The sequence below is a fragment of the Phoenix dactylifera genome, chromosome 8, assembly GCF_009389715.1.
Source record: "Phoenix dactylifera cultivar Barhee BC4 chromosome 8, palm_55x_up_171113_PBpolish2nd_filt_p, whole genome shotgun sequence".
In the NCBI taxonomy this organism is placed as follows: Eukaryota; Viridiplantae; Streptophyta; class Magnoliopsida; order Arecales; family Arecaceae; genus Phoenix; species Phoenix dactylifera.
In genome coordinates, this window is record NC_052399.1 from 4,620,969 (window position 1) to 4,636,488 (window position 15,520).

The window sequence follows — 15,520 nt, forward strand, 5'->3', positions numbered from 1 at the left end:
GCAGAGCAGCCGGCATCAATTGCTACAAGGATACAGAAGATAACGGCAACAACATCTGATGTAAACCCACTCGTCATGGTCATACGAGGAGATGTAACTGCTAACGCCGGATGGATGCATGATGCCGACCGGTACGTGCTCCAGCGGTTGGCACGCTATCCCCATCCAGTCGATCAGATGGAGAAGGAAGCATTTGCAGTCATATGAGAACCGCAGCGAGTCTTACACTCAAAAAGGGAACTGCGAGTTGCGAGCAGACCTTGATTGGTGGTGGACAACGCTCGAGAGGTCCACCAAAGATCGATTCGCAGCCTGGAAGCAGATGACGTGTTAAAAGTTTTGCCCTTCAATTGCTGTGCCCTGGCCTATTCTGACCTAATGACAACTTCGGCCACTCCACAAAAGATAATCTCCTAGTCCAACTTTGCGTGGCTGACAAAAGAGACGCTCGCCAACTTGCAAAATGGAAGGAAGCCAGATTCCAGTCTAGTTTGGAGAGCTATTATTCCCTGCAATGATCGAGCACTACCGTCTGGAAAACTTATCCACTTTTTTCCAAAAAGGAATTTTTCTTTTCTTTCTTTTTTTATAAAAAACAAGGAAGCCAAAACGAGAGGGAATTTAACCAAGATAGCAGACATCTTGCTTCCCAGGTATCTTTGGTAAAGATATAGTTCGTTCGACCCCTCATCCATCTTCATTCGCTCATCAAAATTTAGTCGCATGGGTCTCGTTTCCATGTTTATGCGGGATAATCATAGAACTAATTGCACCACAATTATAAGGGCGCGATGTGTAGATATAAAATGCCATGACATCCAGCAAATCTGAGATCCGTGTTAACCAGCCAGTTTACTCCAAAAGCTTAAGCTAACAAGGAATAGATCACCAATGTATATATAAGAGGATGACCACCATTAATTCACAAGAATAAATAATCATGCTGAGAAAGCAGACATTAATATGTACCAAGTGCCAATAAATTCTGAAAAGAAAAATCAGTAAAAATACACTGGAAGGAAATCCTTTTCTTCTTCGTAAAATATCAGCCAGTTGGAGGCCCCACATAGAAGGAATAAGCAGGTGAAAAGAGATCTTAAGTATGCATACATGCATCATGGTCATGGTTGGCAGATAGATTCCCTGGTAAAGGAATTTTACAAAGAATCGGTCGGTTAATCGGGTGAGCTGGTCTCATCATGCACCATACCACCAGCCATTTGTGTTTGATGTCTGGATGCCGTTTCTGCGCAATTCGTGGACAAGGGAGCCATCTTTTTGCACAGGAATAAACAAATGATAGTTAAAGCAGAATCAATTCCTAGGTTGGAAATGCAAAAGCTACGTAGCCTCTGAGCTTAATCAATTAACTGAAACGCATAACGTACAACAATCATGATAGAGTTACACGTCTAGAGAATTCAGCAGGTCAGCCTGAAAATAAATGAAGGCCAAGCAGTAGTAGCTTGGTTTCACCTACAACACCCAGCATCAAGGATATCCATAGTTCAAACAAGTATAACAACCCTGATGAATGAACTATACAAGCTTAAAAGGCTGGGAACAGTGACGATGCAGATTATAATACAACCAGAAAGAAGTCACCTTATGTTAATATTCAAGAGTAGATTCCTCTTTGGTACATATCAGAGATGAAATATACAACCGGCCGGCCAGAAGGGCTAGCAGTTATGCCACCACAATACAAGATTTGTGTCTCATTTCACAGAGTGCTACGTACTCTTAGTTGCCAGAATCAGGTGAAGGTGCAGTCACTACAGAAAAAGTCGGTTTGACCGACGCTTTTTTGCCGACGCTTGTAAGAATCAGGTGAAGGTACAGTCACTACAGAAAAAGTCGGTTTTATCGACCCTTTTTTGCCGACGCTTTTTACAAGCGTCGGCAATTTTCGGTCTATCATCTAAATGTGGCGACGCTTGTAAAAAGCGTCGGCAAAAAACGACGCTAATTCATGCTGGTGTAATCGCAGGCCTAAAACGACGCTAAAAAGCGTCGTCAATCCCTTTTCAGAAGACCTCTTTCCCATGGGGCTCCTTTTCCTTGCCATGACCTTCTCCCCCCTCTCCCCCCTCTCCACCCACCCCTTGAAAAACTACTCTCCATCGCCTCTTCTCCCCTCCACGGGCCGCTCAAAACCCCTCCCCCTCGCCGCCCTCCCGCTCCAGCCACGAGAAAGCCAGCTCCGCCCCGGCTCGGTCGCCGGATCCGGCAGCGGAAGCAGGGAGGGGAGGTGCGGAGGGTCTGGTGGCCGGATCCGGTGGTATTGGTTGCGGATCTGGCGGCGGACTCCTCTCGTTTGGTTGCGCATCTTTGTTCGGGTTCTTGTTGATGGGGAACTGCTGGAGCGCGAGGATCAAGGCGGAGAGCCCCTGCCACAGGTCAGCTTCAGGTATGATGATGAACTGGTGAGGCTTTTTGGTTTTCGAGGCCTCTTGATGCTTGGCTATGGTTTTTTGGATGACTTTATCCATTTTTGGGGGGTCTTTAAGTTGAGATTGTTGCGCTTTGATCTGTTTAGAGAGTTATACTTCAATTTAAAAAGATTTGTTGCTTGCTATCAGCCAGCTAGTTTAATTAGAAAGTTTCATGATCATTTATTTTGCCTGCGTGCTTGAGTTGTTTGGGTCTTTCGATTTTCTTGGGCTATAGATTTGGGCAGTGATCTTGCGAAAGGTTGCTCTGACTTCTCGTAGCGAGGATGAGATCTTGCAATCTTCCAAGCTGAGGTGCTTCACCTTCAGTTCCACCATCCGGCCATCCGGCCCCCAGGGCCTCATGTTCCCCATGATCGAGTCCCCCGGCGCCACCGAGCTCGCCGTTCTGCTGTTTCCCGCCGCGCGGCATCCGCGGGTCCGCCGACACAGTGGTGCGCGCCTCCGCCTACGGCATCGACGATGGCTACCTGGCGCGGGTTGACGAGGAGCTGCTGGTGATGTGCCAGGTGGAGACGGCGGCGGGGCTGGCGGAGATCGAGGCAATCGCCGGCGTCGAGGGGGTCGACGTGGTGCAGATGGATCTGAGCGCGAGCATGGGGCATCTGTGGGATCTGAGGGATGCGATGAAGGAGGCGGAGAGGAAATTGGGAGGAATCGAGGCTCTGATTCAAAATATTTTTTAAAATATTTTTTTTAAAAAAATATTTATAACGACGCTTTAAAGCGTCGGCGAAAACTCAAAACTGGTTTGGGCTTTCCTGACACTTTAAAGCGTCGGCAAATATCGTTTTTGCTGACGCTTTTATTAGCGTAGGGAAATCCCTGTTTTTACCGACGCTTTCCCTTAGCGTCGGCAAAAACCGGACCCACACCCATCTGCCCGACGTCTGACCCACGCTTTGGGATGCGTGGGCTGGAAATTCGCCGACGCTTAAAAGCGTCGGTAGAGACCAAAAAAACCGTCGGGAGATATCATTTCTTTTGTAGTGAGTAGAGGGAGTGGAAGTGGAAGATAATGCACCTGCTCCATAATCTTCATCGAATCTTGAACTCAAACCCACGTTCTAAGCACTTCCTTACTAAAAATGTTATCCTAGGTAGAAAATTCTGGTTGCTAAGGTACTGTTTAACACAGAGAAATTACAATAAGAAAAAACACTACTTTCCGATCCTTAAGAAAAAAGAATGAAATGGTAGCCTAGTGCACGAGGCTCCCGCCACTACAGGATCTATGGAGGGTCAAATGTACACAACCTTAACCCTACATATGGAGAGGCTGTTTCCGTGGTTCAAATCAGCGACACCCACTTACAAAGAATGCAATTGATAATATGATACATTAGCTAAGAGCAGACAAGACCACAAAATCTTGCTTCCACATTTTCTTAGAGCATTAAACAAGATGATACATCACTAACTACGAGGTGAAGGAGGAAAACTTGTATGAAGAAAACGTGCTGCCTTTTAGCATCTTCCAGGAGCATTTTTGTCTATTATTTACTGCTTGTAACAGAAGAAGGCTTCGATATGGATGAGAAAAGATTCACTACCAAAGCTGTGGAATTGGGATTATGCCTTTTCCATGATCACAAAATTACACCAAGAACAAGGTAGCTTGCTTCAGCAAAGCAATACAAATAGGGCAAAAAATTTCATCTACGTGATGTCCCTACATGGCCAAATAGAATTGTTGATCAAGTATGTTTAATTCCCTATTATCACTGATATACGAATCAGCCTCAGTCAATTATATAAGCATATCTTGATAATGTCTTGAAAGTTACCTGCAAAGGAAAAGAAATATGCAATACCTGAAGATAAGATTTCTTGTTATAGCCGACAAGATACGGATCAACAATTTCCACCAGCTGGGTCAATGAATCAAGGCTGTTTTCTAGATAGGATATCATCTGAAGAAAATAATTCTCTTTCAGCCATAATGTGACATGGCATAAATTCGATTGTACTTCATATCTACACTTCCATGCAGTAAAAGCTGGACTAATGGAGCTCAGATAATCAAGGAACAGTACACACAAGCAGATATTTCCATAAACTTAACCTGAATATTTTCTTGTAACTATATGAGAGGCAAGCTTTTTATGGTAGAAAGAAAATTATACAGTTGCGTAGCAAACGAGAAGGTAAGCTTACTGCCTGATTTAGAGAATCCAGAGAATGATTTCTCATATAATTCTGGGATAAGTATTTCAGTTCTTTACTTTTCATACCCTATTTAATGTTCATTTGCTTCATGTAGAACGTGCTGGTTAAGAGATATCTTCAAGAAAAGTTGAAGGACGAGTTCTTGCCAGCTACAATCTTCTTCGTAGGGTAATGCAACTGCTTCAGAATCTTCCGAGAATCTAGGACCCGCACCAACTTCCTAAGTGCTAACTTACCAAAAGTGATTCTAAAGTATCCACTTTCCTGCAATTGCACCCACTCCCGCTCCTGTAAATGCATCCGATTCTAGCAACGAAGACCATGTTATCTGGTCCTACATGCAAAAAAGAAAAAAAATTCATAATAATCACCAAATATTATACTTGTATTCAAAATCCTGTAAAAAGAAAACATGAATTTGAAAACCATTGCCAGAATCCAACTCATCACCAGAACATCCAGAAGTACATACATAACCACAATATATAGACCAAATCAATGTTTCAAGTAATGGTGGCACAACAATATCCCAATGTATAAAATAGATCCATGTTCAAAGGTATTGAGGATTTCCCACACTTCAACTCCTAGTAAGCTAGCTCCAACTTATGCAATTTATTGACAAATTCTGCAATAATCTTCAATTTTTCATTAGAAGATTCAATACCAAGTCTATATGGCAAAAGAACTAGAAACTCAAGCTTTCTGAGTTTCTAGTGATTTCAAATAATACTCTGCTTTCATCCAATTACTTCACAAGTTATAAAATTCTCAGCTTGTATTCGTCGAGATGTTTTATCCACTTCAATATTTATCTTTAATTTCACCTTTTGGTCTGTATGACTAATTTTCAAAGTTCTCCTGAACTCCCAAACTAGTTTCAATATGCTAGCAACAGTTCATTGGCTGGTAATGCAAGAAAACAATCAACACAAACACTTACAAGATCCATAAGATAAATGTTTGAGAAGATCCATAAGATAAATGTTTGAGATATCGGGACTCTATCACACTCCAATTTCTACTAAGTGCTGGCTGATGAGTCATAGGCTCATAAGGACAACTCTGAATGCATAAACATCACTGTTTTTGTGTCATGCACCCATCGCAAACATAGCTGTTACTCAAGTAAAACAATTTTATCAGGCCTCTCCAAAAGAAAAGCATTCTAGATTAAGAGGATCCCAGCTTCTAGGAAAAGGTTATTATTGATAGACATGTATATGAACATCAAAGATTTGCAGTGGAATGATAAGACCTTTGTTCATGATATTTCCAAGTAAAAAGCATGCATGTGGGGTTTATAATGCTTTTACCTTCCCATAATGGTGATTATGGAGTTGATTTAATCCTCTCAAAGATAGATTGAGGCCGTGAATGCAATGACCCTTTGAGAATTACTACCCATGGCCTCTTCAATCCACACGCTCTATCTATGAAAGTGTTGCTTAGCACTGGATCTCCAACAACTACAGCCCAAGGAAATGCTCTACTGGATGATAGGGATGTCAACAGGGACGGATACCTGAATATTTTACCCATTCCCGAACTGAATGGCATAGTTTTACCCGAAATTAAATGGGGATGGTTTCCATAATGGGTTTAAAAATTAAAACCGTTCGGTTACAGTTTTGATGATTCTTCAGTCTGAAACCGAACCCAACACCGAACCCAAAACCTAACCTGAAACCAAACGTACCCGATATTTAATATCCTTTATATTTATTGTAAATCCAAATTACTAACTCCATGAGAATGGCCATAAGATAATCCTAGCCCCCTATCCCACTAAAGATATGAGAAAATTTTGAAATGAATAAAAAAATTGAACGGTTTTCCATTTTTCGGTTTTGGTTTCAGTTTTGCGGGTTTTCTTCGATGGCGGTTATGATTTTTTATTGATTTGGTTTCGGTTTTGAAGCAGTAGTACATTTCGATTTTAGTTTCGATTTTTTCACTAGCTACATCAAATCTTCCCTATTGACATGGCTATAGGAAGAACTTGTTCTACTGCTTTACAACAAGCCTTTTCTCTTCCCCCCTCTCTCTCTCCTCTCTCTTTTTTTGGAGAAGCTCTCTCTAGCTAGCCTCTCTCGCCTTATTTTTTCTCATGCTATTGTTTCTCCCGCGTGCCTCTCCCATTTTGAAATAAATAAATCTAGATTAAATAAATAAATAAATAACTTTCTAAATTGAAAGATGAGATTATGTAAGATTGAAATTGTAAAGATCCGCCTAGGATTGGGCCGGCCTCTGAATAAGGCGGCCCAATACAAAGAAAGAAAGGGGGGAGGGAGTATCCCGATCGGAATAGCCTCCCTCCCCTGTTTCAAATTTCTCCCCCTCCCGAATCCATCGGAGGGGAAGTTAGAGGGTGATTTAATCCTCCCATATCGGGCGAGGAACGCCTCCCCCCTCCTTCTAGGGCATCAACCGAGGGTCCTTCCACAAAAAAAAAAAAAAAGAAGAAAGGGATTGGGTTTTACCTTGCCGCGGAAGGGATCGGCCCATCGCTGTCGATCCGGTCGGGAGGACCTCGCCGGAGGCAAGGTGAGCATCTTCTTCTTCTCCTCCTTCTTCGTTTTTGGCCCTTGCTTCTTTGGGAATGAGGCCGGGAAGCCTCCGGAATGATGGAGAAGCCGAGCCGGTTCGGCCTTCTCCTCTTCCGTTCCGGCCGGCCGGCAGTCGTAGGGCGTGGCACGGCCAGCCGTCGCCGGGCGTGGCACCACCGGCACGCCACAGACCGACGACCATGGAGCGTCGCCGGCCGTGGGCCACCTGCAGCCGAACCCTCTCCTCCCCTTTCCGACGGGAAGAAGGAAGAAGAGAGGAAGAGAGAGGGTCTTTCCCCTCTCTTTCTCTTATTAAATAACCCTTTTATTATATTATTTGTCTATTTGTTGTTTGGTTTCCTTTTTACTATTGGATCCGGGAAGATCATGGCCTTGAGGACTCTAGATAGTCTTGGGATGCTAGATTTTAGAGGACCCTTTAGAGGATTAAACAGGGGTCCTAGATCATCTTATATCTTTGACAAAATTTAATAATGACTTGGTTCTGTAGGGGAACAATCTATTGGACGAGAGGACGCTGAGCAGAGTCCTGAGCATTCCGGTTCATAGATCACCGTGAGGGCGGGTGATTACTTGTCGGAGTTTTCAATAAGAGTAAGAATCCTTGTACGCCAATCCTACATGATATACATATTTTTGCACTATATATGTTTGATATGCTATGATCCAGACAAAGCAAAATAGTTTTATATTTAATTATATTTTGATCGTGTTGGCTTGTGGTTGGTAGTGTGATGGATGCTTGTATGTGTATAACTTATACCTGCATAATTGAATTTATGGATGTGGTGGTATGGACTAACCATGTTATAGTGATTGCCCTGTCACGGGCCGGAAACGTGATCATGGTTAGTCTAGGCCGGAAATAAAGTAAATAAAAGGGATTGATGTGTGGATGTGAAATTGATTAAATGAACATTGACTTTGGGCCGTCTCGTTATTATGGGTTTGCCCGTCACAGGCTCTAAGTGTGACACTATTGGTTTGCCCGTCACAGGCTCTAAGTGTGACAATGTTGGTTTGCCCGTCACAGGCTCTAAGTGTGACACTATTGGTTGCCCGTCACAGGCTCTAAGTGTGACAATGTTGGTTTGCCCGTCACAGGCTCTAAGTGTGACAATGTTGGTTTGCCCGTCACAGGCTCTAAGTGTGACACTATTGGTTTGCCCTGTCACGGGCTGGAAACGTGACCGGGATTTGGCCCAAAGTCGGAAAGATAATTGATCCGGATCAAGTTAATATAGAATGGAAAGAAAAAGCTTTGAAAATATTAATGAAGATTAATGAGCTGTCGTATGCTATATCATTCTTGCGTGGTTGGACTTTCATTGATATTTGACGTGCATACTTATATTGATTATTTGAGCCTTTTGATAGTCGGTTTATGATTTCATGAAATGTGCATCGATTTATCGTGGCTTTCAAATTCATATTATTATTGTGTTGGTATGGATGTGTAGGGATTCTTACTGGGCTGTAAAGCTCACCCCCCTCTTCTTCTTTTTCTTTACCAGAGTTGCAGGATGCATAGATTTGGATGGGATGGGCGCAGAGTGCGAGTACCAGAGTTATTAGTTAGTTAGTTTGTTTATCCTTCTTTGATGTCGATGAACATTTGAAGACTTTGTAATTGAACCAATTTGTTTATTTGGACATGTTGGATTTGTCTATTTGAATTATTAAATTAGTTGTGGATTTATTGGAATTTTTGTTAATCATAGGCCTTGCATGATCTTTAGGGCACTGCTCTAGGGCTCATGCGGCCGGTCGCGTACCGGACCCGGGTGCTGGGTTCGGGGCGTGACAGAAATGTTTGAGTAAAGAAATGAAGCTTATTTATCTGAAAAAACTTACAAGGGAATCACTTATTAATTAAATAAAATATAAAATGGTTTGGCACTGTACTTTCATCAATAAGCTATGCTTGGTTTGGATCAAGGTAACATCTACCCCCTAAAATAGTTTCAAATTCATAGTCAAGGTAAGTTTAAGTAAGAAAGGATATCACATTGAGAACTAAAAAACTCTGTGATTAGTAAGTCTACCTTAGTGCTTAATGATTTTAAGCAAATGCAACTAGGCAGCAATCAAGGCTTGCCGTACAGACCTATATTGCCCCATATTAGGCATACCATACTATATCAATATAATACTAAGGTTCTATTCAACATATGAACAAAACTGTTCCGAACTGGTGTGTGTGAACCAAGAGGAACTATCCCATACCACCCAGCTTCGTATCGTATTGGCCTGCACTCCACAATTTTTGATCGGCACCATGGTTGGGCGTGAGAAAATGCCATGTTGGTACAATGTACATATCATACCATGCTGGTAAGGTACCAGAGTGGTAGTAGGTACAAATATAGCAAACCTTAGGAGTAATCCCTTACGACAAATGTGTGGTGTCATGTATAGTAAATATCTGATCATAGAGGACTAATCGCACATTTCCATTTTTGCAAACTGAAATAGCCTTCAGGCTATTTTAATCTAAAAAAACATGTCTAGCAAGTAACGTTCTAAACTGTCCTATAATGTGGAAAAGTAGATGAAGAAGGAAGGCAACGTCCGATGTAGGGAAATTATTCAACTAGATGGAGCAAATAATAGGTCAAGAGGATATATTGAAAAATTATCTCCACATACATGGCTATGCTCGGAAATATTCTTTAAGGTTAATGGATAGAAACAATCAAACAACTGCAGAATATCTAAAAAAGGTGGGGTTGAGAAGTAAAAACAAAATTGTAAGACATTGTAAGACATATCCTAATATGATTAATAAAAACATGTGCATGAGGAAATCTTTGATGCTCCAGTACCATATTATAATATTTGAACTGATAATATGATCAAAAAGAAAAAATGTATCTTCAAGATCATTTTCTCCTAGAACAAGTCCACTTCATAATCCAGCAACAATTTTATGTTTTATTATTATTTACAATAAAAATACAAGAAGACAGCGAATATCCAACCAACATCAGCCAAGGTTACTGAACATATATTACATGATGCTTTCTAAGCCCAACAATTAACACAAATATATATAAAATGAATGCCAACTCACATACAAGTGTAAGAGCAGTTTCTAGATCTCAAAGAATTTTGATTGACTGGGACACTTATGATGGATGGATTTTTTATAACAGCTATGCAATTCAGTGCTTGTGCAGATTATGATATAGCTTTCCCTTTTATGAAGTCACAGTTAGAAGACATGATTTGTTTCTCACTGGACATAAAAGTGGTTCAGAATTGGAACAACATCAGTTGTAAGAACAAAACTTGAACCAATGTAACCAAGTTATTGTGATAAACTTTGCACAGGATATTAAGGTCCACAAAAAACCTTTTTGACTTCGTCTTCATCTGCTTTATAGCAACATCCTACGCATAAAGAGAAAAATGCCACTGATGACATCCAATACTACCAACAGTACTGCAGCAGTAAAGATAAACACATGCTACTTACTTCTCCTCTTAAACACATAGTGGAAACACCCACAAGATCCCTGCCCAATCTTTTGTGATACACTAAAATTTGAATTTGCAACGCAAACTTCAGTATATGGGAAAATAGTTGCTGTAACAGACTCAAATGATGCCATACCCCTTTGCATCACAGAGCAATTCAAATATCGAGAACAAAATTAAAAGACAAATTTCCAGAGCCTGCATAAATGCAGTAACTGGATGGAAAAAGGAAAGATAACAATATCACAAATAGCATACATTCATAGCGCTACAATCCTTTCCATGAGGTATGAGATGCAAAATTATTTGTACCAGCAGAGGAAGTAGAAGCTGGGGGGAAATGATATATTTTCTGTCCTCTTAAATATGCTTCCCAATGCACGTCTTTTCTTTTACAGCAACAAATCCAAAAGAATACTGTGCATGAAACAGGAGATGCGGCTATGGATGTGAGGACAACTCCTGGAACAATATGTAAATGGTGTTGAGATCTTGATAAAATTTTGCTAGATCCACAGGGAAGAAGAAAAAAATTATGAGAAATTACACCAAATATCAGAATCAGGAGTTAGGAAAATAAAACGATGACAAGAAGTAGGTGAATCATGCAATGTAAAGTGATCCATAGCCCATTTCCTATAAAAGAAACATATCTTAACAATTTCAGCCTATTCCAGGTGTCCAAGATTACAAGAAACTTAGAATAATGCACACACCCTCATTTACATGATTACCATAGGTCAAAGTTTTTTACAGGAGTTGCAGTTTAATAAAGTTTTAACTTCAAACAATGTAAATTACTGAGACCTTGAAGGTGTGAATACATACATAAATTGTTAGAAGAATCTGCTCAATCATAATTATATTACATCAAAGGGGATTGCAAGGAAATGGCATTTTCAAGACAGGACTTTACCAATTAATCACCAGCAATATTTATTTTTAGAGCATCGCTTGGCATCTCAGTTTCATCGATGCTCTGTACCTGCTCCTAGAAGCCCAGAATAAGAGACTAGTGTAGTAGTAATTGTTTTACCCTATAATAAAAGCATCATTTACAGCTAATGTTAAATTACTAGATTTTTTTGTCATAAAGATGTAAAATGCCGTGATTTGCAACCAAAAATTGCAGCAACTTTCAATGATTTTACATTGACAAGCACAAGATGAAATCTCCAATCAGAAACATAGAAGATATCTTTATCATTACTACTTAGGACATCAATGACTTTATTAGAAGTAGCATTAGGACTGTATCAGATCTTTGTCAGGGTGAAAGAGTTCTACGCAAGAGAAAAATATAGATATTTTATATAATGATAAAAGCATCACTAGGCTTTCTATGATGATCAATCCAACCAAATCCAACATCATCCCAGCCCCCATTCTATATTCATCACAAAATGATCATTCAGTTGTAAGTTAAAAATTTCAACAGCATACAAGAATTGCAATTAATAATGAATCACTGATATGCTTCAAGTAACATGGGTTGCAGTTGCTCAGTAAGGACTTCAACCAATCAAAACTTCTATTAAAATTAATCACAAAAAAAAGGTCCAAGTAAGTTGAAAAGCATGAACTGCCTATAAAGCAGAGATGATAAGAGAGATGGTAGTTTTCCCTTAGGAAAAAAAAAAGAAAACAGATATGATAGTAACTGACCATTGTCATCAACCATAACAACATGACCATGGCCTTTTCCAATGCATTTTACATGCAAGACCAGGGAAAAAGAAAAAGTTAGTTAGCAGAATGCAAGCTTATTTTTACAGCACCAAAAGTACAATTACGTTAAGAATTTCATGAATTCTGACATCTAAATGAGAAGCCAATAGAGATGGGCTAAATTAAATGGGAATTACAGTATAAAGAAGAAAACTAGAAGAGAAATTGCAGCATTTTAACACGGCTTAGCACACTGAAGCTGTGTAATTGAATATTTATGAGTTCTATGCACATGAATGATTTCAATTCGAAGACATTCTAGATTTGTCAAAAAATCAGCAGCTAGAAGGCATAAATTTGCACTTACCATAGCTATAAGTGGATAAAATACCAAATTCTCCTATATCTTAGCTGGTTCAGATGACAAACAATGTGATTACTCAGTGGACCTTGTCAAGAATCAACATGATCCATATGAAGATGCATTTTTTAAAAATTATGTGAAAATAACTTACGTATGGCTAAAATCTTTATATGCGAGGGTAGGAGTTCAGACTGAAGAGGAAAATCTACATATAAAAGTGAGGCAACTGTGATGAAAATGAAAAGGTTTAAATCTCTGTTTGTTTATAAAAAGAAGGAAGAGGGGGGGGGGGGGGGGGGTGCGGTGAGGGTTTGTTTATAAGTTTCAAAATGGAAAGGTGGATATCTAGATTCGCATACGGTCGTTACTGAGTGCCCAAATTTAAATCTCCGTTTTTATCACTTCTCCAATTTTCAAGCACATCCTTGAGCTCTACGAAGATATGGTGAACTTCTTTTAGGAAGAGATATAGCGCAACATCTTTTGTGGGGGGAGTAAAATATCATACAGCACCTGTCAAGACCAGAAAGGTGGTGCAACTCCAAAGAAAAGAAAAGAAAGCAGCAGTCGAACAATGCTTCAAAAGCACCTCCCCTTTTGGGTATTTCTGCATCTCTCCTACAAGTGGATCTTAAAGTTTGTTCCCACCATGGCAGTTTCATTCGACAACTTGTACAAAACTTTCTATTTATCTTGAATCGTTACCTTGTTTCGACAAAATTATAAGATTCTCAATTTAAGTTCACAAAAATCTATCAGCATCTATATATTCCTCTCATCTTGGTTAATTTGTAATTATCTTCCTCACCTTCTTTTGAGCCCAACCTACATGAATTTGACTATAGAAAAGTATCGAATGCAGCTTTAAAAATGGTAGATAAAGCTCGGTTGGAAGGCATATCGGGTCACGACATGGAGGTCATAGGGTAAATCACAGGCTAGTCAGCATGGAGAGAAATTCATAGACCTAACGAAATGAAAAGGAACCAAGAAGCACTCCCGCCAATACGGTTTAAATAAATTTGCAGGGAATAATGATATATGCCTGTTGTGGAAATGAAAATCCTACCTCCAGCATGGATGAAGGAAGTGTCCCGAATCTTGTTTAGTTTCTTAGCCTCGCTAATGTCCGCCTTGAAAGGAGAGAAGAATGCGTCCCCAGGCTGAATGGTATATTCATTGTAGCAAGCAGATGTTTCTCTGGCTTTTCCAACACAAGCCACCCAGACTTCTCTGAGGATGCGCTTCGATGTGTCTCCTGGCTGGACGGCGTAGGCAGTGTCCGGAGCAATGCAGCCGTTTCGCTGAGGCTTCTGCCGGATTGTTTAGGCACAGAATACAGCGAGGCCGGGCATGAATCTGTTGGAGATATGTAGCATGGCATCAGTGACAAAACAGAGCAAGCAAAAACAGAACCACCACCGAAATCACTCGAATTTCTCGCATTCATTTAAAAGAAGGTGCGCACCGCTAAGTCCAGTTAGACTTTTCTCTGCAGGAGCAGCACCTCGGGCAAGAAAGTAACAGCAATGGCACATATTCTTGGGGGAAAAAAGGGTGGCACATATTCTTGGGGAAGAAAACAGATAATAGAAGAAGCCTAGGAGGATAATTGAGGCCTCAAAAGGAATTGCGCAACCTCCAGAAGAAACTTAAGCCCGAAGTTGGTTTGATCATCGTGAGATCATAATGTGAAGAAAACCTAATCTTGATAAAAGGAAAAGAAAGTTAAAAAAATGGAGACAAAAAAGAAATTCACCACAAGATCGAGTGCTAGGAATGAAGAACTTTGCTGGGTTGTCAGGGCTCGATCATGAACGAAAAAGAAACGAAAGAGAATTAGATGCATACAATAGAAAACCGAATTCAAGAAATCAAACTAGAAGTTGGCAAAGGTGAGAGATTCGAAACTCCTTAAGTTCTTGCTACGATAAGATAGCGGTGATCCGAGAACCCTAAACTCGAGAATCTACGATCAGAAAACGGTAAAATTATCACATCAAAAAAAGGGTAAAATTAAGAAAAGCCTAAATTCAAGATTCTTCCTAGGGTTTCTTGATGGAGAGCTGGTGAGGGAATGATCATAGGATGGAAGAAGACGTTGAGGAAAGAGACGCAAAGAAAGAGGAAACGATCAAATCAGAGTAGTTTCAACTCCTTTTCTTTGACCACGACGCCGGCACAGAGAGGGAGGCTAACAAAAGAAACAAAGAGGGACCAAGAATCCAGAGGGAAAGAGGGAGGAAAGGGAGTCGGACGTCGGACGTAGCGTACGTACGTCGGACGAACGGCCACCCTTGTTTGGCTCGCCCCAGTGCAAGGGGCCGGAAATCAACCTATCAACGCCCCGGTGCAAGGGGGCCGGAAATCGAACCCATCAATCGACCGTTGGGAGCTTGGGCTATCGAGACTACGAGTCACGGACTCGGTCATTTATGATTTGAATATTATGTAATGCTGCCGCTCTCTATGCTTCGGCTGAGCATAGGCCGGATTTGGGTAAAAAAATATTAAATTTTACATGGACCTAGCCCAAAGTTATTAAAGTAACGTTTAGGCCCGAAAGCCGACCCACAATCCGCTCTAATGATTCAGGACGCTGATCGATGTCTTTTATCGATTGCTCCATTCATATTTGTGCGTTGCTAAACAAAGTCTTCGCTTTGGATTAGAGCTGATTATAGGCCGAGTTCAGGTAAAAAAGAGTCACATTTTAAATAGGCCCGACCCAAAATCTGATCAAATGAATAGAGTTTCCACCCGAGGCCTGACCCGTGATCAACAATACTTCGGATCACGAGATAGTGATCCTA

General features: G+C 40.7%; 2 long non-coding RNA genes across 2 annotated transcripts; both read right to left on the reverse strand.

Moving 5' to 3' along the window:
* Positions 1 to 898: 898 nt before the first annotated feature.
* On the reverse strand, positions 899 to 4,363 carry LOC120111529. The gene is made up of 2 exons (XR_005512730.1): positions 4,268 to 4,363; positions 899 to 1,274 (listed from the first exon to the last, which is right to left on the reverse strand). It is a non-coding gene; the product is annotated as an uncharacterized LOC120111529 (long non-coding RNA).
* Positions 4,364 to 4,502: 139 nt separating this feature from the next.
* Positions 4,503 to 15,097, reverse strand: LOC103708756. The gene is made up of 4 exons (XR_005512729.1): positions 14,176 to 15,097; positions 13,777 to 14,066; positions 10,988 to 11,137; positions 4,503 to 4,956 (listed from the first exon to the last, which is right to left on the reverse strand). It is a non-coding gene; the product is annotated as an uncharacterized LOC103708756 (long non-coding RNA).
* Positions 15,098 to 15,520: the final 423 nt, after the last annotated feature.